This window comes from Mobula hypostoma, chromosome 12 (genome assembly GCF_963921235.1).
Source record: "Mobula hypostoma chromosome 12, sMobHyp1.1, whole genome shotgun sequence".
Taxonomy (NCBI): Eukaryota; Metazoa; Chordata; class Chondrichthyes; order Myliobatiformes; family Myliobatidae; genus Mobula; species Mobula hypostoma.
The window spans coordinates 19570166-19595876 of NC_086108.1; positions in this window are offsets into that span (position 1 = coordinate 19570166).

The window sequence follows — 25711 nt, forward strand, 5'->3', positions numbered from 1 at the left end:
GGAGAGCCAGAAAGAGCCATGAGAGGGCTTTGGCTGTCATGGTCCAGTCCGTGAAATCTGCATTCAGGTTCATGGTCCGGTCCGTGAAAGCTGCATTCAGGTTCACAGTCCGGTCCATGCTCCTTATTCCAGGTTTTCCAGTTTTCCCCAGTTTCTGTTGAGGCAGCTGATTCTCATTTGGGCTGGCTTCATAAATACCTTCAGGATTCAGCCTCTGGCTGCTGGATTGTTCCTGTTCTCACCCCGTCTGAATCCCTTCTTTGCCCCTTCCTCCTGAAGTCCTGCCATGCCCCTGCAACCTGCATCTGAAGCCTTGCCTTGCCTCGTCTGAAGCCAAGCCAAGCCTTGCCTTGCCCGTAACCCTCGCCTGTGCCGCTGTCAATTTCAATTGCCAGAGCAAGATAAGGAACTGTCTATCGTTGTTTTGAACTGTCTCTGTGTCCATGCCTTCACTAGGTAGGTCCGGCTGTTTGCCACTACCAAGTGTTGGGAACTGTCTGTATCCACGCCTTCGCTTCGTAGGTCCGGCCGTTTGCCGCTACCTAGTGTTGGGAACCATCTGTGTCCATGCCTTCGCTAGGTAGGTCTGGCCATCCGCTGCTACCTTGTGTTGGGAACTGTCTTGTCTGTGTAATGAGTTCCGGCCCTACGTCCTGTACTCAAGGAGGGGTCCTGACACTGTGTTCTGTGTCTGAATCCTGACCCTATGTCCTGTTTCCAAGGAGGGGTCCTGACACTGTTCTGTGGCTGAATCCTGACCCTATGTCCTGTTTCCAAGGAGGGGTCCTGGCTCTGTGTTCCATATTCCTGTCTCTCCCTCGACCAAGGCTCTGCGTTCCTGTCTCTGCCTTGACCTAGTCAAGGCTTCGGGGTCTCGTCCAGTCCTAGCCACAAACCAAGAACCTTGTCCTGTCCAAGCCATGCTTTGTGTTCTCATCTTGTCCATGTGTCTCGCCCAGCCCAGGAGTACCTTGCACAGCCCGGTGCTGGGGTTCCCTCGTCCTGTCCAGGAGTCTCACTTCCTGTCCTGCAGCCACGTCTTGTCCTCGCCTAGTTCTGGAGATCGAGCCCGAGTCAAGTCCCAGGTTTTGGGTCCTTGCCCAGTCTCTGGCTCGGAATCCATACCCAAGCCTCGTCACGTCTTCACCTGGTCTCCAGGAACCCAAGCCTCGTCACGTCTTCGCCTGGTCTCCAAGAACCCAAGCCTCGTCACGTCTTCGCCTGGTTTCCAGGAACCCAAGCTTCGTCACGTCTTCGCCTGGTCTCCAGGAACCCAAGCCTCGTCACGTCTTTGCCTGGTTTTGGGGTCCGAGCCTGAATCAAGACCCACGTTCTGGGTCCTTGTCCAGTCTCTGGCTCGAAGTCCATGCCCAGGCTCCTTGTTTCCAGTCCCTTGTCCTGGTCCTGCTCCCCTAGCCTAGTCTGTGTTCCTGTCCCAACTCCTAGTCTGCGTCCTGTCCTGTCATTTAGTTTTGTCCGTTCCTGTTCCTAGTACTTCAGTGTCTGTGTCTTGCAATTGTGTCCACCGCTCCCAGCGCCCCACATTATGACATTGGCGGACAGGATTAAGGAAACTCCCAAGGCATTCTACAAGTATGTGCAAAGCAAGAGGATAAGATGTGAAAGAACAGAACCAACCAAGTGTGACAGTGGAAAAGTGTGTATGGAACTGGAGGACATAGCAGAGATACTTAATGAACACTTTGCTTCAGTATTCACTACGAAAAGGATCTTGGCGATTGTAGAGATGATTTATAGCGGATTGAAAAGCTTGAGCATATAGACATTAAGAAAGAGGATGTGCTGGAGCTTCTGGAAAGCATCAAGTTGGATAAGTCTCTGGGACCAGACGAGATGTACCCAAGGCTACTGTGGGAGGCGAGGGAGGAGATTGCTGTGCCTCTGGCAATGATCTTTGCATCATCAATGGGAATGGAGAGGTTCCGGAGGATTGGAGGGTTGTTCCTTTATTCAAGAAAGGGAGTCGAGATAGCCCAAGAAATTATAGACCAGTGAGTCTCACTTCAGTGGTTGGTAATATGATGGAAAAGATTCTGAGAGACACAATTTATGAACATTTGGAGAGGTATAATATGATTAGGGGTAGTCAGCATAGCTTTGTCAAAGCAGGTCGTGCCTTACGAGCCTAATTGAATTTTTTGAGGATGTGACTAAATGCATTGATGAAGGTAGAACAGTTGATGTAGTGTATATGAATTTCAGCAAGGCATTTGATAAGGTACCCCATACAAGGCTTATTGAGAAAGTAAGGAGGCATGGGATCCAAGGGGACCTTGCTTTGTGGATCCAGAACTGGCTTACCTACAGAAGGCAAAGAGTAGTTGTAGATGGGTCATATTCTGCATGCAGGTCGGTGATCATGGTGTGCCTCAGGGATCCGTTCTGGGACCCCTCTCTTTGTGATTTTTATAAATAACCTGGATGATGAAGTGGAGGAATGGGTTAGTAAATTTGCTGATGACACAAAGGTTGGGGGTGTTGTGGATAGTGTGGAGGGTTGTCAGAGGTTACAGTGGCTCATCGATAGGATGCAAAACTGGGCTGAGAAGTGGCAGATGGAGTTCAACCCAGATAAGTGTGAGGTAGTTCATTTTGGTAGGTCAAATATGATGGCAGATTATAGAATTAATGGTAAGACTCTTGGCAGTGTGGAGGATCAGAAGGATCTTGGGGTCTGAGTCCATAGGACACTCAAAGATTGTTAAGGATCCAGCCTGAACACTGGGTCGAAGGGCCTCTGCTGGTAGCTCTGGATCACAACAGTCTTTAATTTCTGTTTTCTTTCACCAAGCCATGGGGGTTCTGGACCAGCCCCTTTTCCTTTTTGGACTTCCTCCAATTACCTGCTTGTCTCCTCAATTGCACCCATCTGTTTCTAATTTTCACTCATTACCCTGTCCATTTAAACCCTGCCTTGACTAGCATTCTCTGCCAGTTCATCCCCGTTCTGACCTGTGTCATTCTAGCCTGTCACTGTGACTTCTGTCAACCGATTTTGCCTGATTCTGTGTTTTGGATTTTGCCCGTTCTTGGACCTGATTTTTGCCTGTGCGCTCTGGATTGTCTGCCCTCGCTTGACTGCCTTTCCTGGTAAGACCTCTGCCTGCCATTTCGGAGTCGTGCGTGCCTTCTGTCTTTGAAAGACTGCTGCCTTTGTGCTCCCTAATGAATCCTGGTGGAAAAAGTATTCATTGGTCTGCACTTGAGTCCCCACCGTAACCCGACAAAGATGTTGCGCAGGTTGACTCTATGGTTGAGAAGGCATACGGTGCATTGGCCTTCATCAACCACGGGATTGAGTTTAAGAGCCGAGAGGCAGTGTTACAGCTTCATAGGACCCTGATCAGATCCCACTTGTTGTACTGTGCTCAGTTCTGGTCATCTAACTACAGGAAGGAGGTGGAAACTATAGAAAGGGTGCAGAGGAGATTTACAATGATGTTGCCTGGATTGGGGGGCATTCCTTTTGAGAATAGGTTGAGTGAACTTGGCCTTTTCTCCTTGGAGTGGCAGAGGATGAGAGGTGACCTGACAGAGGTATATAAGATGATGAGTGGCATTAATTGTGTGGATAGTCACAGGGCTGAAATGGCTAACACGAGTGGGCACAGTTTTAAGGTGCTTGGAAGTAGGTACAGAGGAGATGTCAGGGGTAAGTTTTTTTACACAGAGTGGTGAGTGTGTGGAATAGGCTACCAGCAATGGTGGTGGAGGCAGATATGATGGGGTCTTTTAAGAGACTCCTGGATAGGTACATGGTGCTTTGAAAAATAGAGGGCTATGGGTAACCCTAGGTAATATTTAAACTAAGTACATGTTTGGGACATCATTGTGGGCCAAAGGGCCTGTACTGTGCTGTAGGTTTTCTATGTTTCTATTATGTATTGCATTGAACTGCTGCTGCTGTTAACAAATTTCACGACGCATGCTGGTGTTAATAAACCTGATTCTGATTTATTAACATAAAGCTATTATCCATCGAGAAGACTAAATGCAAAGCAGACTGATGTCAACCAAAACTGTGTCAGAGACAGCCCTCTTCTCAATCTTCTTTGCTGCAATACTGCACCTGTCATCTAAAAACGTTCCTGCTGAAATGAATTGAATTTGGAAGATGCATATGTCGCGTACCTCCAGAAATTTAGTATCACTCAATATGGCTCTGCTACATTGTTTAGCAGATAATGCTGTTTCATTAAACTGCTCATTGGCAATATCCCTCCATTCCCTGTCTGTTCATGTGTCCCAAGTACCTCTTAAACGTTGCTATCACATCTGCTTCCACCACTTCCCCACAGCACATTCGACTAATCTCTGTGTAAAAGAAATGTCCTATGTGTCCCCTTCAATCTTTTCTCCTCTCGCCTTAAAGCTATGTTCTCAAGAATGTGACACTTCTACCTCGGAAGAGATATCTACCCTTTTTGTGCCTTTCATAATTTTACATATTTCACCCTCGGCCTCTTACACTCAAAGGAAAACAATTGAAATTTTCCAACCTTTCCTTGTAGCTAATACTCACCTAGCCTTGTAAGTCCTGCCAAACCTCTCCTGCACCATCTTCAAAACCTCCACATCTTCCCTGCAGTGGCGTGACCAGAATTGCAAACAGTGCTCCAAACGTGGCCTACCTAATGTTCTATACAGCTGCAACGTGACTTCCCAACTTTTATGCTCAGTTCCCAAAAAATGAAGGCAAGAAGACCATACGCCTTCTTTACCATCAAACTTTCTTGAGTTGCTTCTTCTGGGAACAATCAATTTGCCCTCCAAGATTCCTTTGTGCATCAACATTCCTGTAGGTCCCTCCATTTATTGTGTACTTTCCTTTTGCACTTGCACATCCACCACCCCCCCCCCCCAACGTGCAGCAGCTCACACTTTGCATTGCAGGTATTGAGTGTAAATCCCATTCTGTTATATGCTTAATGGATTGCAAAGATCAAAAACAGAACAGGGCTGCACAGGAACAGGCCCTTTGCCCCATGATATCTGTGTCGAACATAGTATAGACTCTCTTGTGTTTAGGCAACCACTCCTTTTCCTTGTTTTTCCCCCGCTCTTCCCTCCTCTTACTCACTTCTCATGCTCCAGTCCTCCCATTTTCTATCCTCTCCCAACCCCCCCCACAGCTATCTTTGTCCACACCCTCTTCCGCCATCCACCCACTTCACACAGAGATTTCCCCCCCCCAACCCCCCACCTCCCATCTGGTTCCAACTTTTGTTCATCTCTCCATTCTCCTCTAATGGTTCTCATTCACACCTCCTTTTCATATCAGAATCCAGCACAATCTTCCTCCTGCAACTGTGTCCCATCTTCACAATTCCCCCCCCCCACCTTGCTCCATCTGTTATGTTGCTGTCTTCCTCCACCCTACCCCCCTCTTTGTCTGCATCCATCTATCATTCGCCAACTGCAGTCTTTGAACTCACCTTCCCTACCTGGCACCACTTCTCATCTTACACCCCTCCTCGGTCCACAAACCCCTCGGGGTTCTTTCCTGCCACTCCCCTTCTCCCCTCTATACTGGCCATCTTGCCTCTCCACTCTCAGTCCTAATGCAGGCTTTTGACCCAAGAGGTCAACAGTTTATTTCCTTCTACAGATGCTGCCTGACCCATTGAGTTCTTCCAGCAGATTCTCTGTTGATCCTGGTATACCTTTACCTTTTCCAAAGCGTCCACATCTTTTCTGTATAACACGTACTAAATTCTGGATGAACTCAACAAGCCAGGCAACATCCATTGAGGGGAACAGACAATCAATGTTTTCGGCTGTGGCGCTTCATCAGGACTGATGAAGCCTAGATCCCGCCTGATACTCCTGATGAAGGATCTCGGCCCGAAACATCGACTGTACCTCTTCCTAGAGATGCTGCCTGGCCTGCTGTGTTCACCAGCAACTTTGATGTGTGTTGCTTGAATTTCCAGCATCTGCAGAATTCCTTGTGTTTACTGCCTGATTTACTGATTTCCTCCAGTGTTTTGTGTGTGTTACTCAAGATTTCCAGCATCTGCAGAATCTTTTGTTTTTATCATATTGTTCCAGTAATGGGACCAGAAACTCATCCAAAGAGCTGAGAGCCAAGTCCCTGATCTTTCACAAACTCAAGCATTAGTTGTGCATTACATCTCAAATACTGGACTTCGAGCAACCTTGGTTCTGGGCTGCAGGCGCTATTGATTGAAGAGTTTCTTATTAATTCTGTGAATGAACTCGACTCCAGCATGAAGTCTGATAAAGGTGAGGTGAATGATTGCAGACAAAAACATGGGAAATGTATTGGGGCTGTGTTATAACCTGGTATGAAATTGGCCTTCATTGAGATTAGCCTTGTTGGAGACTTGCTGGTTCATATGCTAGTTTAAGCAAGCCTAAAACAGAAACATTTTTTGGGATCATTTTGTGAGGTCTGTTCCACTCCTTCCAAGTTGATGCAGTCAAGGAGTCCAAAGATAATAGTTCGTACTGCTCCCCCTGTATTTCTCTGGGTGTTGTGTCCACTGTGTCCCTAATTGGACGGTATGCACACTTCTCCAAAGCAGACTTGTAACACTGGTCCCTGAGACTCAGTAAAGAAACTCATACATTTATACACACACACACACACACACACACACACACACACACACACACACACACACACACACACACACACAAACCAACCTCCCTGGGGAGTTTTGTGACCCAAAGCATCAAAAACAATACAGAAAAATCAGAATCATAGATATGTGTACAAACTGTAATTATAATGTTCTGACTCAGCTTGCCTTGATTTATTGACAATGGACAGTGCACTTACAAAGGACAAATGTACATACAGATGTTCAGGAAACATCTGCCAAGGTGAAAAAGGATCTAGTGTTTTCCCTGCGTATGTGATGAATAAACTCTTCTCTGGCTTCCAGCCAGGTACGGGTATTGATTATAACTGATAATTGATATCTGTACCTGACTGGAAATCCGAGGAGAGTTTATTCATCTACCAAACGTGCAGATGAGAAAACACATATCGTCACTACTTGTGGGATGATGTGCTTGCACTTGAGAAAAGGGAGAGAAGGAGGAAGGGATCAGTGATAGGAATTTACAAAAAGGCTTCATGGGAAATTTAAGGCTGGTGAGATTCTTTAGAAGCAGCCATTTGGGGGAAGAAATATTTGGAATACACAGGTATGGTAGAGCAGTGGGGCTAGCATGGTTCAGGAAAGAACCCAAAAGAGTAGCCAGTGATGACACATCCTTAGCATGGTTGTGTAGAGAGGCTCCTGGATGAGCAATGGCACCATTGACCAAAATGCACGCATGAGGCCCTGCATTGGTTGAATTATTGCATCCTTGCCATCCATAATATACGCAAACCAGTGGAGTACAATATGGAGAGCAAGCTGTTGCCCCATGCAGCAGGCTCCCCCCCCCCCCTCTGTGCAGCTGATGAATCCAAAGGATTGGCAGAGACCAATATAGTTTGTATTAAAAGCACTTAATTAAAAACATTACTCAGGTGAGGAATGTCTGAACAATAAGGTCAAAGACGGAGGGTTCTGGCCGGATGTGGTGAAATGTAATGGTAGAAACATGTATCAAGCTTTTTCCAATATGCTTTGATTCAGTTTGCTTGGTTTCACCCTGCTTTTAACCTTTTGCATCACTGCTGCTCCCCAGTTTCAATTCTTGTATCTGATGTTTGAGCAGTTCCCTGGTTGAATTCATCGATTGTGCACTGCTGTCCAAGGAATTCCACAATGTTAATCCTGGTTTTATTCAATGAGAATGCTGTTCTCTGGCTTCATTCAATATTTGTCTTGTTCCCTGGTTTGAAACACAATCTTTGATGTTCCCAGGCTGAAATCAGTCTGTGTGCAGATACCAAGTTGAACTGGGTGTCTAATTCCCAGAACTGTTTCAGTGTGCTCTGCTGCTGCTTTGTTTGCGCTGTTGGCTGTTCCCTGTTTTGATTCCGGGGTGCCTGGGGGCAACTCGTGTAGCAGCAGAACTCTCAATGGATATGATTAAATATTCCCATCTCAGCCTGATGCAACTAAAAAGCACAACTGCTTCCAAGGTCAGTACTGTCAACAAAGATGACTTAATGCATTTAAACGAACTATTGCTGCTTAAAACTGACAGAAACAATGCTGATTGGGGAGAGATTTGTCCTCTTAGGATTCCACAGAGGAAACATGGCTACAGGTCAGGGATACAAGTGCAATTAAGGAAACGGGGTTTTAAACTCCCAATACCGACTCTGTTGCTGGCAAATGTGCAGCCTCTGGTAAATAAAATCAATGATCTCAGAGCTAGGGTGCTGAATCAGAGGGACTTGAGGACCGTGTGTGTCCTTTGTTTCATGGAATCCTGCTAAACGTCTTCTGTACCGGATGCAGCGATTCAGATCGATGGGTCAGGTTAGATCTATAGCATCTCTCAAAAGCAGAGGTGGAGGAGTATGCCTCATGATCAACTCTTCTTGATGCACAAACATATCAATGCTGTCCCAATTTTGCTCACCAAACCTGGAATATCTGAGTTAAGTGCTGCCCTTTTTACCTACTGCGGGAGATTTCCATGATCATTTTGGTAGCAGTATATAATCCACCTCAGGCCAATGTCGGTCAGGCTTTAGATGATCTGAACAATGGGATCAACATGCACGAAACAGCACACCCTAATGCCTTCACTATCGTTTTGGGGGATTTTAATCAGGCCAGTCTGGAAAAAATCACTAAGCAATCAGAATCAACAGATCACTTGCAATACCAGAGGAAGCAACACACTGGACCATTGCTACACCATCAAGAATGCCTTCCCCCGGGATCAATAAAGTATGACTATGACTATGACTACCACACTATTCCATGCCCTCACTTCGAGAAGTCTGATCACCTGGCTGTACTTCTACTCCCTGAGTATAGGCAGAGACTGAAGACTGCAGCACCAGCAGTGAGGACCAAGAAGGTATGAACAAGGGATGCACAGGACCGCTTACAGGACTGCTTTGAATTGGTGGACTGGACTGTATTCAGGGATTCATCTTCAAATCTGGATGAATATGCTGCAGATGTTACCAACTTCATTAAAACCTGTGTGGATGAGAGTGTGCCTACAAAGACTTATTATACATTCCTAAACCAAAAGCCGTGGATGAACCAGGAGGTATGTCGTCTGCTGAAGGCCAGATCTGTGGCATTCAAGTCTGGCGACCCAGGTCTGTACCAGAAAACCAGGTATGGTTTGTGGAGGGCTATTTCAAGGGCGAAGAAACAATTTCAAATGAAGTTGGAGGCAACATCGGATGTACGACAACTCTGGCAGGGTTTGCAGGACATTATTTCCAACAAAGTGAAACCCAATAGCATGAATGGCAGAGATGCTTCACTACCAGATGAACTCAATGTCTTCTATGCCCACTTTGAAAGGGAGAACACAACTACAACTGTGAAGATCCCTGCTGCATCTGATGACCCTGTGATCTCTGTCTCAGAGGCTGATGTTAGGCTGCCTTTAAAGAGAGTGAACGCTTACAAGGCCGAAGGTCCTGATGGAGTACCTGGTAAGGCCCTGTAAACCTGTGCCAACCAACTAGCAGGAGTTTTCAAGGATATTCTCAACCTCTCTCTGCTACAGGCAGAAGTTCCCACTTGCTTCAAAAAGGCAATTATACCGGTGCCTAAGAAGAATAATGTGGTCTGCCTCAATGACTATTGCCCGGTAGCACTCACATCTACAGTGATGAAATGCTTTGAGAGGTTGGTCATGACTGGGCTGAACTCCTGCCTCAGCAAGGACCTGGACCCATTGCAATTTGCCTATCGCTACGATAGGTCAATAGCAGGTGCGATGTCAATGGCTCTTCACACGGCTTTAGACCACCTGGACAACACAAACACCTATGTCAGGATGCTGTTCATCGACTGTAGCTCAGCACTTAATACCATCATTCCCACAATCCTGATTGAGAAGTTATAGAACCTGGGCCTCTGTACCTCCCTCTGCAGTTGGATCCTCAACTTCCAAACCAGGAGACCACAATCTGTGTGAATTGGTGATAACATCTCCTCCTCACTGATGGTCAACACTAGTGCACCTCAGTGGTGTGTGTTTAGCCCACTGCTCTACTCTCTCTATACCCATGACTGGCTAGGCATAAATTTGCTGATGATGCAACCATTGTTGGTAGAATCTCAGATGGAGACAAGAGGGCATACAGAAGCAAGATATTGCCAACTAGTGGTGTGGTGTCACAGTAACAACCTGGCACTCAACGTCAGTAAGATGAAAGAGCTGATTGTGGATTTCTGGAAGGATAAAACAAACTACTTCTTACCAATCCTCATAGAGGGTTCAGAAGTGGAGAAGGTGAGCAGTTTCAAGATCTCTGAGGACCTAACCTGGTCCCAACATATTGATGCAGTTATAAAGAAGGCATGACATCGGGGGTGGGAAAAATGCTAGAGTCAGTTATCAAAGATGTGATAACAGCGCATTTGGAAAGCAGTGAAATCATTGGACAAAGTCAGCATGGATTTGTGAAAGAAAAATCATGTCTGAGGAATCTCATAAAATTTTTTGAGGATGTAACCAGTAGAGTGGATAGGGGAGAACCAGTGGATGTGGTATATTTGGATTTTCAAAAGGCTTTTGACGAGGTCCCACACAGGTGATTGGTGTGCAAACTTAAAGCACACGGTATTGGGGGTAAGGTATTGATGTGGATAGAGAATTGGTTAGCAGACAGGAAGCAAAGAGTGGGAATAAACGGGACCTTTTCAGAATGGCAGGCAGTGACTAGTGGGGTACCGCAAGGCTCAGTGCTGGGACCCCAGTTGTTTACAATATATATTAATGACTTAGACGAGGGAATTAAATGCAGCATCTCCAAGTTTGCGGATGACACAAAGCTGGGCGGCAGTGTTAGCTGTGAGGAGGATGCTAAGAGGATGTAGGGTGACTTGGATAGGTTAGTTGAGTGGGCAAATTCATGGCAGATGCAATTTAATGTGGAAAAATGTGAGGTTATCCACTTCGGTGGCAAGAACAGGAAAACAGATTATTATCTGAATGGTGGCCAATTAGGAAAAGGGGAGGTGCAACGAGACCTGGGTGTCATTATACACCAGTCATTGAAAGTGGGCATGCAGGTACAGCAGGCGGTGAAAAAGGCGAATGGTATGCTGGCATTCATAGCAAGAGGATTCAAGTACAGGAGCAGGGAGGTACTACTGCAGTTGTACAAGGCCTTGGTGAGACCACACCTGCAGTATTGTGTGCAGTTTTAGTCCCCTAATCTGAGGAAAGATGTTCTTGCCATAGAGGGAGTACAAAGAAGGTTCACCAGATTGATTCCTGGGATGGTAGGACTTTCATATGATGAAAGACTGGATTGACTAGGCTTATACTCACTGGAATTTAGAAGATTGAGGGGGGATCTTATTGAAATGTATAAAATCCTAAAGGATTGGACAGGCTAGATGCAGGAAGATTGTTCCCGATGTTGGGGAAGTCCAGAACGAGGGGTCACAGTTTGAGGATAAAGGGGAAGCCTTTTAGGACTGAGATTAGGAAAAACTTCTTCACACAGAGAGTGGTGAATCTGTGGAATTCTCTGCCACAGGAAACAGTTGAGGCCAGTTCATTGGCTATATTTAAGAGGGAGTTAGATATGGCCCTTATGGCTAAAGGGATTGAGGGTATGGAGAGAAGGCAGGTACAGGGTTCTGAGTTGGATGATCAGCCATGATCATACTGAATGGTGGTGCAGGCTTGAAGGGCTGAATGGCCTACTCCTGCACCTATTTTCTATGTTTCTAAGACAGTGACTATACTTCATTAGGAGTCTGAAGAGATTTGGTATGTCAACAAATACACAAAAACTTCTATAGTTGTATCGTGAAGAGGGTTCTGATAGACTGCATCACTGTCTGGTATGGGGGGTGGGGGGGGGGGCTACTGCACAGGACCGAAAGAAGCTGCAGAGGGTTGTAAATTTAGTTGCCTCCATCTTGGGTACTAGCCTACAAAATACCCAGGACATCTTCAAGGAGTGGTGTCTTTAAGGACCTCCAGCACCCAGGCATGTCCTTTTCTCACTGGTACCATCAGGTAGGAGTTACAGAAGCCTGAAGGCACACACTCAGCGATTCAGGAACAGCTTCTTCCCCTCTGCCATCCAATTCCTAAATGGACATTGAACCTGTGAATACTACCTCAGTTTTTTAATAGATATTATATCAGTATTTGCAAGATTTTTAATCTATTCAATATACGTATACTATAATTGATTTACTTATTTTGTTTTTCGCTACTATGTATTGCATTGAACTGCTGCCGCTAAGTCAACAAATTTCACGTCGTGTGTGTGTGTGTGTGTGTGTGTGTGTGTCCCCATGAATTAAGTGAGTCTGCAATTTCCTGGAATGTTTCAGTGTGCCTGCTGTTCCTCTGATTTCTTTTGGTGTGTTGCCTGACTAGTTGGTTTGCTTCTGTGTGCTCTGTGGTTCCCTGATTTGACACACAGCGTGTGATGGTTGCTGGCTTGAAATAGTGTGAGTATGTAGCTCCCAGGCTTAACACAGTGTGCTTGGCTGCTCATTTGTTGAGTTCAGGTGTTCTCTGGTTTGATTCAGTGTCTATATTGTTTTTGGTTTGATTCAGTGTCTGATTTTTTTTTTCTCTCTGGTTTGATTCAGTGCCTGTGACATTTCCTGGTTTGATTCAGTGTTTGTGATTTTTTTTTTTCTAATTTGATTTGGATTTCACTCTTTCGATTCAGTGTGCAGTACTGCTCACTGCTTGACTCAATGCTGTGCTGTTCCCTTGTTCGAATCCTAAAGGCTGATTTTATATTTGTGCATCAAATGTAGGCCACAGGTACGGCGTAGCCGCATACCCTATGCTGTACTCTACGTTGAGCCCCACACCGTAGCCGAATGCGCACCTCTCCCAAAATGTAACTACGCGTCACGGTGATGCAGACCGAAACAACTGTGATTGGTCCGCTTGGTAGCATCACATTTCCTCCTATGCTGCAATAGCTTCCCATTGGGCGACTGAAGGGCAGGGAAGGAACTCTGGCTGCAATGCTTTCCATAAAGCTTTACAGACCTCCAAAATTATGGAGGACCCTGTGCTAACAATTATTGGCCTGTGAGTTTGATGTCAGTGGTGGGTAAATTGATGGAAAGTATTCTTAGAGATGGTATATATGATTATCTGGATAGACAGGGTCAGATTAGGAACAGTCAACATGGATTTGTGCGTGGAAGGTCATGTTTGACAAATCTTATTGAATTTTTTGAAGAGGTTACTAGGAAAGTTGACGAGGGTAAAGCGGTGGATGTTGTCTATATGGACTTCAGTAAGGCCTTTGACAAGGTTCCACACAGAAGGTTAGTTAGGAAGGTTCAATCGTTAGGTATTAATATCGAAGTAGTAAAATGGATTCAGCAGTGGCTGGATGGGAGACGCCAGAGAGTAGTGGTGGATAACAGTTTGTCAGATTGGAGGCCGGTGACTAGTGGTGTGCCTCAGGGATCTGTACTGGGTCCAATGTTGTTTGTCATATACATTAATGATCTGAATGATGGGTTGGTAAATTGGATTAGTAAGTATGCAGATGATACTAAGATAGGTGGCGTTGTGGATAATGAAGTATGTTTTCAAAGCTTGCAGAGAGATTTAGGCCAGTTAGAAGAGTGGGCTGAAAGATAATAGATGGAGTTTAATGCTGATAAATGTGAGGTGCTACATTTTGGTAGGACTAATCAAAATAGGACATACATAGTAAATGGTAGGGCATTGAAGAATGAAATAGAACAGAGGGATCTAGGAATAATGGTGCATAGTTCCCTGAAGGTGGAATCTCATGTGGATAGGGTAGTGAAGAAAGCTTTTGGTATGCTGGCCTTTATTAATCAGAGCATTGAATATAGGAGTTGGGATGTAATGTTGAAATTGTATAGGGCATTGGTAAGGCTAAACTTGGAGTATTGTGTACAGTTCTGGTCACCAAATTTTAGGAAAGATGTCAACAAAATTGAGAAAGTACAGAGAAGGTTTACTGAAATGTTACCTGGGTTTCATCTCCTAAGTTACAGAGAAAGGTTGAATAAGTTGGGCCTTTATTCTTTGGAGCGTAGAAGGTTGAGGGGGGACTTGACAGAGGTGTTTAAAATTGAGGAGGATAGATAGAGTTGACGTGGATAGGCTTCTTCCATTGAGAGTGGGGGAGATTTAAACGAGGACATGAGTTGAGAGTTAAAGGGCAAAAGCTTAGGGGTAACATGAGGGGGAACTTCTTTACTCAGAGTGGTAACTGTGTGGAACGAGCTTCCAGCAGAAGTGGTTGAGGCAGGTTCGATGTTGTCATTTAAAGTTAAATTGGATAGATATATGGACAGGAAAGGAATGCTGAGTGCAGGTCGGTGGGACTAGGTGAGAGTAAGAGTTCGGCACGGATTAGAAGGGCCGAGTTTCAACACGAAGAAGCTCAGCACAGTGGCATAGAAACCCCACTGCCAACTGGTGTTTTGGCAGTGAATTGCAGAGCGACGCAGACACACCAACGCACAAGTATAAATGCTCACAATGGTGTAGCCCACTTGCGTAGGCTACGGCGCCAAGCTAGTACGCATAAGTACAAATCGGCCTTAATGTCTGAATGCACATGGTTTCCCTGATGAAGTTCAGTGGGTGTACATTTCTGAGCATCGTTTGTATAAATCGGCCTTAATGTCTGAATGCACATGGTTTCCCTGATGAAGTTCAGTGGGTGTACATTTCTGAGCATCGTTTGTATAAATCGGCCTTAATGTCTGAATGCACATGGTTTCCCTGATGAAGTTCAGTGGGTGTACATTTCTGAGCATCGTTTGAGTTCTGTGCCACTGCTACTATGTGTGTGCCTGTACTTTCACTGGATTGAGTCAGTCTACTCTGATACTCCCTGGTTTGATAAAGTGCATCTGCAATTCCCTGCTTTAATTTAGTGTGTGTGCTGTTCCCCGGTTTGTTTAAATTTGCTTTGCTTTTCCCTGGTTTCCCTGAACATTGAACATTGTGGGCATGCTTTGCTTTCGCTGGACTGTGCGGTGACACTTGAATGAATTGACTATTTCTTACATCCTTCACATACATGAGTAAAAATCTTTGTCTCCGTCATAGTAATTTATAATAATTTATAATAAATAGAACAGTCAATGTAACAGATAACACTCAAATCAGCATGAGTTAATCAGTCTGAGGGCCTGGTGGAAGAAGCTGTTTCGGAGCCTGTTGGTCCTGGCTTTTATGCTGTGGTACCATTTTCCAGATGATAGCATCTGGAACAGTTTGTGGTTGGGGTGACTCAGGTCCCTAATGATCCTACGGGCCCTTTTTACACACATGTCTTTGTAAATGTCCTGAATAATGGGAAGTTCACATACACAGATGCGGCTGCCCCCAGCACATCTTTGGGTTATGTTCATTTTTGACACAAATGACACTTCACTGGCAGCTTCAATGTATGTGTGATAAATAAATAAATATGAATCTAGTTTCATTTCACTTTTGTGCACTTTACTCTTCTCATTCATTGTGCTGTGCTCTTGTCTTTAATTATTGTGTCTCGTGCTCCCTTGTTGAAATCAGTGTGTGAGTGTTTTCCTGGTTGAATTTAATGGGTGTCGATCCCTTTGACACTGTACACTCAGTTTCTCCTTGGTCTTATTCAGTTGTGTGCTGTTCAAAGATTTGATTCAGTGAGCTTTGTTTTTTTCCTGGCTTCATGCAATGTCTGTGCTGTTTGCTCATTTGAATCACTGTATTTGACGTTTCCTGGTTGAAATCAGCGTATGTGCAGATCCCCTGGAACTTATTGGCTGTGTAATTCCCAGGATTGTTTCTGTATGCTCATCTGCTGGCTTGTTTGAGAGTGTCTGCAGTTCCCCAGTCTGTTTCAGTGTGTATGTTGTTCCCTGGTTTGATTCAATCTTCTGTGCACTGACTTGAATCAAAGTTTGTGCAGTTCACCGGTTTTAATTAATCACTGCCTTTGATGGTCCTTGGTTGAATTCTGTGTGTGTGTGTTGTTCCCTGCTTTGATTGAAGCTGTTCAGGAAAATTGCATTTCTTGTGCTTTTTGTAGAATATATTTTGATTTGACTGTCTTTAACGATTGAAGTGGAATTATTTTCTTTAATTCTCTTGGTTGTTAATGTGACACTGCAGTCATTCCCAGTCTCCACAAATTAACCCTGGTCATAGAATTCACATTTCCATCTCACTTTCTCCTGTGTAATTCATCAGTTTCCTACCTCCTGCCAAATCAATATGACAATTCTGTTCTCTGTTTTCAGCTTATTTTGCCACATCATTTTCATTGTTTTAATTATGTTCTTAATATGTAATGTTCATTCCCAACATTGTTTCCTGTTATTGCTCCCCACTGAAATCTTAAAGACTTATTAGAGAAACGTGATCTGGATCCTTCCTGTGATATTGTACTCCCATAGACTGTTCAGTTGGTCAGCTGCCAACTTACAAAAAAAAGCACAAAAATCCTTTGCATCTTGTGCAAAAATGGATTGATTCAGTACAATTTTCCTCCCTGGTAAATTTTCACTTTATACTAATTATTTGTTTTTTTTTAATTTGGTGCTTAACTTTACAGAGTTTTGCCTTTTAAAAAGTACAGGCCTTTCCCGGGAAACAGATTCCTTTTTTTACAGATGTCCATCAGTCGATTTTGTCCATAAGTTGGAAAATACACAAAAATCTCTTGAAATGGTAACTGTTGCTCCACAGTGTTATAATAAATGGCATTGAGAGTACATAAGACAGTTAAGAACAATTAATAAAAGTGGAGAGGGAGAGGAAACCAGTTCTGACATTTGTTGGAATAAAAATATGTCTGCAAGTCAGAAGTTTGAATTTAGTAATGGGAGTATGGGAGCTTGATCATTTGTCTGCAAGTTAGGCATTTGTAACCCAGAGATGGCCCATGGTTTTTTTTCCCCCATCTGATGTATTCTAAACAAATTAGCTCTTTGAATTTGTTTTCACTCATGCTACTGGCATTCCGTTGTTATTTATTAATCTCTGTTCATGAGGTGCTGGTTGTGTACACTGTGAAAATACAACCACAGTTTGGGAAGCAGTTCCAAGAACTATATCCACTGAGGTCATTTATTTATTTATTCATTGAGCTAGAGTGTGGAATAGGCCTTTCTGGCCCTCCAAGCCACGCTGCTCAGCAATCCCCCGACATAATCCTAGCCTAATCATGGGACAATTTACAATGACCAATTAACCTCCCAACCGGTACGTCTTTGGACTGTGGGAGGAAACCAAAGCACCCAGTGGAAACCCACAGGGTCACAGGGAGAATGTACAAACTCCTTACAGGCAGTGGTGGGAATTGAACCCAGGTCACCTGTACTGTAAGGCGTTGTGCCAGCCACTACATTGCCATGCCACCCCTAAGGTTGACTGAACCAAGCTAAAGTGCCTTATGTCTTGGAGTAAACTCATTGATTGTTCATTTGCACTTGATTAGGAAGTTCTGTTGAAGAATTCGGTACTTTTTCAGATGGTGCTATCTATGATCATGATGAGCTATGGTCTAAGGGGGGTGAACATTTAGTGTGATGGGTGTATTGCCAATCAGAGATGCTGTTTTACTCTGAATGGTGCTAAGTCTATTAAGTACAATAAGAGCTGCACTTGTGCAGACATGGAAACTCTGGTATCATGCTCCTGGCTTCCACCTATCAGTATCTTCAGGATTCAGAAAGTAACTTACTCAGTACAGAATACCAGACCTCTTACCAGCTACTGAACTCAGTACTTCTACATCATTTCTGCTCAATAGTAACCACCAGAAAGCTGAAGGATGATCCTCCGTGAAAGCCAGTGGCAGTAAATGCCATTGATTAGATTCTCTCCCATTGGAGATGGACATGGTACCAGTTATAAATGAATGTTCTTCCACCATCTTCAGCCCAGTCATCAATCTGGGTCAGGTCAAGGAGCACCAAAGTATGGAGGGGTGTGGACAAAACTGAACATTGTGCATCGGAACGTCACTCACTCTGAACTACTGACGGGGGGGAAGGAGGGACGATTGGCTTTCAGGAACTTGGGTACAAAAATCTTTGTACAGCAGGAGATGCTTTAGATCATTTCTCTGCTGTGCAAAGAGTGGCAATTCCACCATCCATCCCTCTGTTCCCAATGGTCTTCGGAATATCAATCCTCTCCAGCAGTGAGTTCCAGTTACTGTACCATCCACCATACCACCAAATATATTTGCCTCAAATGCCTTCTCATCCTCCTACCCCTTCCGTAAACTTACCTGTTGCTTCTCACCCAGACTGGGCTTTAAATATTCCCTCTGCTGTGAAGGAAACAAACCCTGCTCAGCTAATCTTTCCTCGTGCTCTGCCAAAATCATTGCTGTTCTCCTCTGCGCACTCTCTAGTACTTCCTAATGCATACTGACCCGACCTGTACACCATGTTCCTGTTGTGAATAAACTATAACACTCCAGTGTGAACACCACCACCCCTATGCCCTCTCCATTTCTATTCTACACCTTGATCAGTAGAGAAAGGTAACCTGTCCAACTACTTTTATCTCTCCAACTATCTTTACAGACCTGTGAATATGCATCCCATGATCCTTCAATTCCTGTGCACATCTCAGTATCCGGCTGGCAATGATAAGCTGCTGACAACAGCTGGGTACTTTTTGGTGCTCAGGCTGACAGAGTTTGACCCAATCCACTGCAATTGTTTTTAATTCTCCAAAGCAGGGGTTCCCACCCTGGGGTCCCCAAACCCTTGGTGAACGGTAAGGCTCCGTGGCATAAACAAGTTTGGTAACTCATATTCCTTTCTGCTACTGGCCTGATGCGGAGAGTCACTCCTAATCATGATTCCATACAGTCAAACATGACTGAGCATTTTCCTATTTTCGTGTTTTATAACGATTGGAAGTATGTCAAGGACTGGAGCACCAACATACAGGACTGCTGCCAGGATATTACTTAACATAAACTTTTTGCTGTATCCAGAACTTGCAGACACAAGGAGTGAGTCAAACTAACTGAAGATGGCTTATGTGTTGGTGGGAAACCCAAGAGAATTTCACAATGACTCACCTTCTGGATGAAAATAGCTGCAAATGTTCCAAACATCAAATATTGAGGAAAGTGGAATCTGAAGCAACAAATAATTTGCTTGAATGACTCAGTGGGTTGAGAAAAATCTGTGGGAGGAAAAGCACTGTCAATGTTTTGGTTTGAAATGGACTGAGAGGAAAGAGGGCAAAGGGAATGGTGACAAGGATTCTGAGGTGATTGGGGGCACTGAGGCAGAGTACAAGATGATAGGCTGGGGTGCCAGGTAGGGGAGATGAGTGGCTGTGGATTTGGGAGATAGTGGCAGGTGAATGAGATGGGGAGCGGGGAGGAGGATGATCATCCCCCAGGGTTGGGCGAAGGGAGTGGGCAGATGGGTGACGGTTTCTAGAGGGCAAAAAGCAGGAAAACAAAGCCCCATAGTGTTAGGTACTGTAATTAAATGAGCTGAAAATGGGGGCCATTAGGGAAGAGATAAACTGCAATTGGAACCAGACAGTGGGTTAGGTCTACAGTGGAGGTGGCTCTCTACCACGAGGCATGAAGGATGGCGAAAGGAGCCTCCAATTTTTGCTGAGTATTGGAACACTTATTTAAAACTATAAGGCACGCACTTAAGGTGAAAAGGAGAAAGCTGGAAGGAGATGCACTGGGCATCTCTCAGTGATGGGTACCAGCAATGATCTTAGATAGACACATGAATGTGCAGAGAATGGAGGGATATGGACCATGTTCAGGCAGAAGGTATTAGGTGTCGCAAACAACAGGAATTCTGCAGATGCTGGAAATTCAAGCAACACACACAAAAGTTGCTGGTGAACGCAGCAGGCCAGGCAGCATCTCCAGGAAGAGGTGCAGTCGACGTTTCAGGCCGAGACCCTTCGTCAGGACTAACTGAAGGAAGAGTGGGTAAGGGATTTGAAAGTTGGAGGGGTAGGGGGAGATCCAAAATGATAGGAGAAGACAGGAGGGGAAGGGATGGAGCCAAGAGCTGGACAGGTGATAGGCAAAAGGGATACGAGAGGATCATGGGACAGGAGGTCTGGGAAGAAAGAAAAGGGGGATATACCCCTTGCCCATCCTCTGGGTCCTCCACCCCCCCCCGCTTGTCTTTCTTCCCAGACCTCCTGTCCCATGACCCTCTCGTATCCCTTTTGCCTATCACCTGTCCAGCTCTTGGCTCCATCCCTCCCCCTCCTGTCTTCTCCTATCATTTTGGATCTCCCCCTCCCCCTCCAACTTTCAAATCCCTTACTCACTCTTCCTTCAGTTATTCCTGACGAAGGGTCTAGGCCTGAAACGTCGACTGCACCTCTTCCTAGAAATGCTGCCTGGCCTGCTGCATTCACCAGCAACTTTTATGTGTGTTGCAGGGATTAGGTGTCATTCACTCAATTAGCTCAGCATAACGGCGTATAAGACATCTCAATAAGACATCTCAATGGTCAGCAAGAGCTATGTTTTCCAGTGCCATCGGGACAGCAAAACAGGACTATTCACAGGGAATATACAGCCACTTTTGTGTAGCAGAGTATTCAGATCATAACAGACTACAAGACAACCCTGCAGGTCAGTGACATTGATGCTTCTTTTCCGGGTTGGTTGAATGTGTTTTAAGTTCGGTTTGATGCCTGGAATAATCAGTTGATGAGTGCTGAGGGATCGTGCAGCCCAGTTGACAGAGGTTCTAACAGACATCTTCAAATCACTCTGGAACAGTCCACTGTCTCCACAGGCTTCAAGGAGGCCACCATCATCCCAGTGCCCAAGAGGGTGATAGTAACCTCCCTCAATGACTACTGGCCAGTGGCACTGACCTCAACAGTAACGAAGAGCTTTGAATGGCTGCTTATGGATCATAGTAAATCCCATCTTCCTGCTACGTTGGACACTTTCCATCTTGTTTATTGCTCCAGTAAGTCCACTGATAATGCCAAGCACTCTGCACTGTGCTCATCCTATCCCATGTGGAAAATGATGCCTCATATGCCAGGCTGCTGGTTATCAATTTTACCTTGGTGTTTAATACAATCATCCCTTAAAAGCTGAGGAGTAAGCTGACCTCGTTGGATCTCAACTGGATCTTTTGGAGTTCTTGAGAGAGAGACCACAGTCAGTCCATGTTGGCAGTAACATCTTCAGCTCTGTCACGCTGAGCACCGGCACCCCTGGGGTTGTGTGCTCAACCTGCTGCTGTTCACACTGCTGACACGTGATTGTACTGCTCGATCCAGTTCAAACCCAATCATCAAGTTTGCTGATGACACAACAATGGCTGGTCTCATCAACAGACAAAGGGGGAGGTAGAGGAGCTGGTATAATGGTGCAAGCACAACAACTTGAGTCTCAGCAAGGACAAGACCAAAGAAATGGTTGTTAACTTTAGGAAGATGCAGGCTGACCACTTTTCACTGTACAAAATGGCTCCTCTGTGGAGAGAGTTAGGAACACCAAGTTTTTGGGAGTACACAACATGGACAATCTCATTTGGTTCTTCAACACCACCGCTTTGGTCAAGAAAGCACAGCAGTGTCTTCACTTCCAGAGGAGACTGAGGTGAGTGAGGCTCCACCCCCCTCCCCCCCACTAACCAATTTTTACAGGAGTACCATGGTGAATGACTGGCCACATTGCCTTCCCAAATGGGAATTGCAAGGTATCTAGCTGCAAGTCCCTACAAAGGATTGTAAGGATTGCTGAGAGGATCATTGAGATCTCTGGGTGGAAGAGACATTTATTGGGATTGTCAATGATCGCACCCATCTTTCCAACAATCTTTGACTCCCTACCATCAGGCAGGAAGTTCCATAGCATTAGACCATAAGACATAGGAGAAGAATTAGGCTATTTGGCTCATTGAGTCTGCTCTGCCATTCAATCATAGCTGATCCTTTTTCTCCTCCTTAGCTCCACTCCTGGCATCTCCTCATAACCTTTCATGCCATGTCCAATCAAGAACCTTTCAAGCTCTGCCTGAAGTACACTCAACAACCTGGTCTCCACAGCTGCCTGCGGTAACAAATTCCACAAATTCACCACCCTCTGGTTAAAGAAATTTCTCCGCATTTGCTTCAGATTCCGAATTCATTCCCATTCACCCACCCACCTCACCCTCACCTGTCTTCACTTAACACCTGCCAGCTTGTATTCCTTTCCCTTCCCTACCTTCTTATTCGGGTACCTTCCCCCTTTTTTTCCAGTCCTGTTGAAGGATCTCAACCTGAAACATTCTCTCTGCAGATGATGCCCGACCTGCAGAGTTCCAGTGGCATTTTGTAAGTGTTAGTCTGAATTTTCAGCATCTGCAGGATCCCTTGTGTTTCTTTTGAACCTGTTTCTCCACACCCTCCTCCTGAGGCCTGGAAATTTCTTACTTAGGCCTAAGGTAGGCTTGTGTCAGCTCTGGATGGCTTAGGTAGTATAGAAGTGGAATTTAAGCAGCAGAGGTGTCTCTGCCCAAAATCATATGGGAACCCACAAATCAAAATAGTTGAAGTTGGCACTGGTGGCTTAAGTGAGCATCATTGCCACTCCAGGATTTCTATATGGATGTACGTAGAGTTGGACAAGGACTGTTGGGATGGAAAACAGCTTCTTCTCCCAGGCTGTAAGACTACTGAACTCCCTGCCACCACCCAGGTCTCATCATGCCTGAAGTGCTCATAGCAAGATACTGCTTACTGTTGAACTTGTGTCATAAATGCTCCTTATTAGTTGTTAATTTACTAATGGTAACATATGTGAGTTATATGTTAAAAATGTGTTGTGAACCTTCTTCTGGAGGAACATTGTTTCATTTAGTGATGCATCTGAATGACAATAAACTGAATTTGAACTTGATAATATTGTAGGCCGAAGGATCTGCTCCTGTCTGTATTGTTCTGTGTTCCATTTTCTATATTCTTTTATCTGTGTTCTGATCCCAGTAGAAGAGGCCTGCATGCAACCTGTGTTGGCATCTCATTTTTAAATATAAGTGTCTTATGCAATTCCTGGCAATCCATTTTGCACATCTTTGCTGAACTTCAATCAGTCCTCTGGCAATAAATAGGTTTACAGAATAAGAATCAGTTTGACTTGGAGTTATTGTTGTGTGGATTCACTGTTTTATGCAGCGAGATCCAAGAAACATTTTGATTCACATTCACCGGAGTTCAAAAGAATGTGAGATAATCTCTTTGAGACAGAGAGGACAACTGTCAGAGAAGATCTAATATCTGGAAACACTCTCTTCTCCCCCTCCCCCCTCCTCTCTATTCTCTCCCCCTCCCCCCTCCTCTCTATTCTCTCCCCCTCCCCCCTCCTCTCTATTCTCTCCCCCTCCCCCCTCCTCTCTCTTCTCTCCCCCTCCCCCCTCCTCTCTCTTCTCTCCCCCTCCCCCCCTCCTCTCTCTTCTCTCCCCCTCCCCCCCTCCTCTCTCTTCTCTCCCCCTCCCCCCTCCTCTCTCTTCTCTCCCCCTCCCCCCTCCTCTCTCTTCTCTCCCCCTCCCCCCTCCTCTCTCTTCTCTCCCCCTCCCCCCCTCTCTCTTCTCTCCCCCCCCCCCTCTCTCTCTCTCTCCCCCTCCCCCCTCCTCTCTCTTCTCTCCCCCTCCCCCCTCCTCTCTCTTCTCTCCCCCTCCCCCCCCTCTCTCTTCTCTCCCCCTCCCCCCCTCTCTCTCTCTCTCCCCCTCCCCCCCTCCTCTCTCTTCTCTCCCCCTCCCCCCTCTCTTCTCTCCCCCTCCCCCCCCCTCTCTTCTCTCCCCCTCCCCCCTCTCTCTTCTCTCCCCCTCCCCCCTCTCTCTTCTCTCCCCCTCCCCCCTCCTCTCTCTTCTCTCCCCCTCCCCCCTCCTCTCTCTTCTCTCCCCCTCCCCCCCTCTCTCTTCTCTCCCCCTCCCCCCCTCTCTCTTCTCTCCCCCTCCCCCCCTCTCTCTTCTCTCCCCCTCCCCCCCTCTCTCTTCTCTCCCCCTCCCCCCCTCTCTCTTCTCTCCCCCTCCCCCCTCCTCTCTCTTCTCTCCCCCTCCCCCCTCCTCTCTCTTCTCTCCCCCTCCCCCCCTCTCTCTCTCTCTCCCCCTCCCCCCTCCTCTCTCTTCTCTCCCCCTCCCCCCCTCCTCTCTCTTCTCTCCCCCTCCCCCCTCCTCTCTCTTCTCTCCCCCCCCCCCCCTCTCTCTCTCTCCCCCCCCCCCTCCTCTCTCTTCTCTCCCCCTCCCCCCTCCTCTCTCTTCTCTCCCCCTCCCCCCTCCTCTCTCTTCTCTCCCCCTCCCCCCCTCCTCTCTCTTCTCTCCCCCTCCCCCCCTCCTCTCTCTTCTCTCCCCCTCCCCCCCCCTCTCTCTCTCTCTCCCCCTCCCCCCCTCCTCTCTCTTCTCTCCCCCTCCCCCCCTCCTCTCTCTTCTCTCCCCCTCCCCCCTCCTCTCTCTTCTCTCCCCCTCCCCCCCACTCCTCTCTCTTCTCTCCCCCTCCCCCCCACTCCTCTCTCTTCTCCCCCCCACTCCTCTCTCTCTCCTCCCCCCCCTCTCTCCCCCTGTTGGGGTCATCTATTGCATCCAGTGACCCTCGTGCGGCCTCCTCTACATTTGTGAAACCCAACGCAGATTGGAGGACCGCTTTGCGGAGCACCTCCACTCCATCCGCCACAACAGACAGGATCTCCTGGTAGCCACCCACTTCAACTCTGCTTCACATTCCCGTTCGGATATGTCCATACATGGCCTCCTCTACTGCCATGATGAGGCTAAACTCAGGTTGGAGGAGCAACACCTCATATACCATCTCCAGCCCCTTGGTATGAACATAGAATTTTCCAACTTCCAGTAATTCCCTCCCCTTCCCTTCCTCTATCCGTATTTCACTCTACCCCTGTGGTAAACCGTGTATATCTGTTGTAACTCGGTTACCTGTCTGGACACACCCCTCTGCTGACTGCCTCTGTGGCTCCTCCCACAGCTCCTGTATAAAGGTGTTTCGTCTTGCCCCTCCCCCTCAGTCCGGGGGCAGACACTCACTGTGGAGGTTGTATTGTACAGTGAATAAAAACTTTTCGGTATTTTAACTAACCTCAGTCTTTTGGAGTTATTGAAGGTGCTTCAATTTTATTTGCTGTGTTGTTGTTCGTCGTTTGTAGTCGAAGATGACCATGGCTTCAAAGTCAATTGAGAGATTGGTGGCTGTGGGTCCGGAGGTCACTGATGAGGCCAATTCGGGCCCTGAAGGCTCGCCCACATGTGGGACACAAGTGGGTGGGTGCTGTCGTGGCAGTGGATGCTGCTCGGGCCTTGCGCACAGCACGCTTTCGTTGCGCCTCGATGATGCGCCTGACTTCAGCTGCATGGGCTCCTGTGGTGATCTTGCTGCGCCAAGCTGGACGGTCGAGGGCAAGCGTCTCCCACGTGTTGATGTCGACACCCAGGCCTTTTATGGGCTGCTGCTCCACACCCTCCACTTCCTAGCCTTTGTCCACCGTCCCGACACGCCATGGCGGTCGGTCTTTCCACCTGGAGGTGAGGGGGGTCCCCAATGGAAGTCCCTTTACAAGGGAGTCCTCCCCATGCACCTTGGGGATCTCGGCTGGAGGGTGCTGCATAAAGCGGTGCCC